Source organism: Humulus lupulus, chromosome 5 (assembly GCF_963169125.1).
Source record: "Humulus lupulus chromosome 5, drHumLupu1.1, whole genome shotgun sequence".
In the NCBI taxonomy this organism is placed as follows: Eukaryota; Viridiplantae; Streptophyta; class Magnoliopsida; order Rosales; family Cannabaceae; genus Humulus; species Humulus lupulus.
This window is the reverse complement of record NC_084797.1, coordinates 195,697,106-195,701,086: the sequence shown is the minus strand read 5'-3', so window position 1 is coordinate 195,701,086 and position 3,981 is coordinate 195,697,106.

Here is a 3,981-nt window from a genome sequence, read left to right as displayed (position 1 = left end):
ATGTGGTAGAGTATGTAGCCAGATGTTTGACATGTCAGCAGGTGAAGGCTGAACATCAGCGGCCAGCAGGGTTGCTTAGCCGTTAGGTATTCCTGAGTGGAAGTGGGAAGATATTACGATGGATTTTGTGGGAGGTCTACCTAGGACAGTGGGACTTTGTGACTCGGTGTGGGTAATAGTGGACAGATACACCAAGTCAGCTCATTTTCTATCAGTGAAGTCAACTTACAGAGTAGAGTAGTATGCTGAGTTGTATGTGAGGGAGATAGTTCGTCTCCATGGGGTTCCCAAGTCTATTGTATCTGATCGAGATCCTATCTTTACCTCCAAGTTCTGGGGAGCTCTGCAGAGAGCCATGGGAACTCAGTTAAAGTTTAGCACAACCTTTCATCCTCAGACTGATGGACAGTCTGAGAGGACGATTCAAGTATTGGAGGATATGCTTAGGGCATGTGTGATTGATTTCGAGGGATCTTGGAGTAAGTATCTCCCGTTGATCGAGTTCTCGTATAACAACAGATATCAGTCCATGATTGGTATGGCTCCTTATGAATTGCTATATGGAAGGAAGTGTAGGTCACCCATTCATTGGGATGAGATGGGTGAGAGAAAGTATTTGGGGCCAGATATGGTCCAGAAGACAAATGAGGCTATTGAAAATATTCGAGCCAGAATGCTCGCTTCGCAGAGTAGGCTGAAAAGCTACGTTGATCCTAGGCGTAGAGGCGTGGAGTTTCAGGTTGGGGACCACGTGTTTCTGCGAGTTTCACCAGTGCGAGGGGTGAGGAGATTCAGAGTAAAGGGCAAGCTGAGCCCTCGATTTGTTGGACCCTTCGAGATTTTAGAAAGGATTGGACATGTGGCTTACAGGTTGGCCTTGCCACTGTCGTTGTCGGGAGTTCATGATGTTTTCCATGTCTCTATGTTGCAGAAGTATGTCTCAGATCCGACGCATGTGTTGAAGTATGAGGATTTAGAGTTGCAGACAGATTTTTCCTACGAGGAACGATCGGTTCAGATTTTGGACCAGAAGGATAAAGTTCTACGGAACAAGACGATTCCGTTGGTTAAAGTGTTGTGGAGAAATAACAAGGTTGAGAAAGCGACCTGGGAACTAGAGACGATGATGCGGGATCAGTATCCCGAGCTATTCAGATAAAATTCGAGGATGAAATTCTCAGTAGGAGGGGATAGTTGTAACGACCCAAAATCACTAATATGGGTTAAGGGTCTTGGTTAGTGTGCCGGGAGGACATAATTGGTTTATATGTGAATTTATTAAATTAACGTGTGATTATATGCTAAACATGTTTATATGACTATGTGTATGTAAATGTGGTTATGTGTTATATCTGTGAGAACCACATTATTATGTGGGTAAGCCTGCAGCGTGCGACTCGAGGCGATCCTAAGGAGCTAGTTAGCAGGAAAGTCACAACGGGGCTTAATGTTTGACTTGGGGCAAGTCAAGGGGGTAATTCGGGTATTAGATGATTATTTGGGTTATCGGGTTATGGAAATAAATATATGGAGATATATTTGAGGTTAGGAAGCCTAGGCGGGAATATTGGGGAATTTTACCATTTTTCCCTTGAGGACGTTTTCGGTACCCCGAGCCTCGGGATTGATTTAATTAGACTAAGTAAGCAGAAAGCAGTAGAACAAAAGACACAAACCGACCCTTGAACATCTCTTCTCTTTTCTTCTCTTTTTTCTCTCAAGAAGGCTATAGAAACCTAAGGTGAATCAGCTGGAATTCTGTGTTTTGAGCTGAGTTTGTGAGGGATTAGCCTAGCTCTAGCTAAGGGACACTCAATCAGGACCAAGGTAAGAACTGAATTTTATTCTTGAGCACTAGAATTCTGAGTTTTGGCTGAGTATTAAAGGTGTTTATGGTTTTGATGTTTAAGGGCTGAATTGAAGCTGAGAAGCTTGGGTTTAGCTCAGAAGTTGTTGAGGAAGTGGTTCATCAAGGAAGGTAAGCTTCAATTCGTAATTTAGAGTCTAAAATCTGAGTTTGCATGACTGGTTCTTGAATTCTTTAGTTGCTGGGTTTGAGAAATCAAAGTGGAGTTTTGATGAGTTTTTAAGCTGGATTTTTGTTGGATTATGTTGTTAGAATCATGTTAAAAGTCTTGTGATCAATGGATTTTGGAATTAGGATGCTTTGGGGTGGTTTTGAATAAGGTTAGGATGTTAGGAATGGTGGTTTTTCTGGGCATAAAGGGTTGGGCCGCAGCTCCATTCTAGAGCGCTGCGGCCCTACGAAGTAAGGAAGAGCTAAGGAGGCTCTGCAGTGGGGAAGCGCCGCGGCGCCTCAGGACAGGGCCGCGACGCGTGTCTGTCTTCAGAGAGGCTTAGCCTCTGTTTTAGGGGCGGGCTGCGGCTAGGTTTCAAGGGCCGCAGCCCTTGAGGACATCTGTGATCTTTTGGAGGTTTTAAGAGCGGGAACCTAACCTAGGGTGCTCGGGATCGATTCCACCACCGTGTTTGGTGGAATTCGATGTCCCGGAAGCTAGAACTCCACCCGGAAATATTAACGCGATTATTAATGGTACTCCCAATCTTGGTTGTGACTAGGTGCTAAGGTAGGGCTCGGGGATCAGATCGTGCTCGAGAGGCATCACTCGTAATCAGTACACTTGAGAACTAAAGGTAAGAAAACTGCACCCGGTCGTGGAATTATAATGGGACTAAGGGTTCCCTATTTTGTATGCTTTGTAAAGGATGGTATTATGCCATGTAAACAGTAAATTAACAGCCTAAGGGTGCCAAAGTTTACACTAGCGCATAGGGCGCGACTCGGCCACTGGTAGATGAGGACAGCTTGTTATGCACTGAGCTCGGTTTAAGTGGGCCGAAGTCAGTGGGTTAAGCAGAGGGTGTGACCTAAAGTGTCGACCCTGACTATTATATGATTTGTTTGTTGTTATTGTTTGGTGAGTTATTATGCTGTATAGCTCGGTGATGAATAGTTGACTCTCTGGTTGAATCTCCATACTTTGTGAATATTGTGGTATGTTAAGTGTATGAACGTGCTTAAGGGTTGCCCAAATATTACTGTGGCTTGTTATGTAATGAGATATGTTTCTTGCTGGGCCTTGGCTCACGGGTGCTACGTGGTGCAGGTAAAGGCAAGGGCAAGCTTGACCAGCCCTGATTTGGAGAGCTCTAAGAGCAGAATGTACATGATCAGCTACTCGGCCGCCACGGTTGAGGGGAGACAGGGACAGGAATACCATAAACTTCTGTTTTGCCTTTAGAAAGGCTGGTGGTTGTTTGTACATTGGAAATTTTGTAAATAGACTTTTAAACGCTATTTCTTTTGGGATCCCATATGTAAATATTTAATTATATGGTAAGTATCTTTTGAGACCAAAACCTTTTAACCATAGCACTCTAATGACTTTAGAATTCACGTTTTTTTAACTGTTTGACTTGATTAGCAAGTCCTGCACCTTTATAAACACACAGTGTAGCAGTCTTGGCTATCCAGGGCGTTACAGGTTCCATCACCAGATTGGGCGTTTGACTGTGCTGAGGATTCATAACTTGTTTATTTCTTTCTCTCCTGGAATACACCCGAATCTCTTTCTGTACGTTTTGGTCTTGAGGATGTCCTTCTAGTTTAGTGTTTTTAGGAGAGGTTGGTGGATTTTCTTGTTCAGGAGGGAAAGTATGGATATCTAGTTCAGAAGAAAGTGGAGTGGAAGTGGTAAATGGAAAAAGAGTTGTTAAGGGTAATTCTAACCCCCACGACCACTGAGCTTCTTGCTAGTGATGGTTGGACTCCCCCTGAAGCGATGTGGGAGTGAAGTAAGGAGTATCCTCGAAAAATGTGACGTCACATGAGATGAATGTTTTTTTGGTGATGGGACAATAACACCGATAACCTTTTTGGGTAGGAGAGTAACCCAAAAACACAATCTTAATGGCTCTAGGATCAAATTTACTCCGATGGTGGGAGTGAACATGCACAAA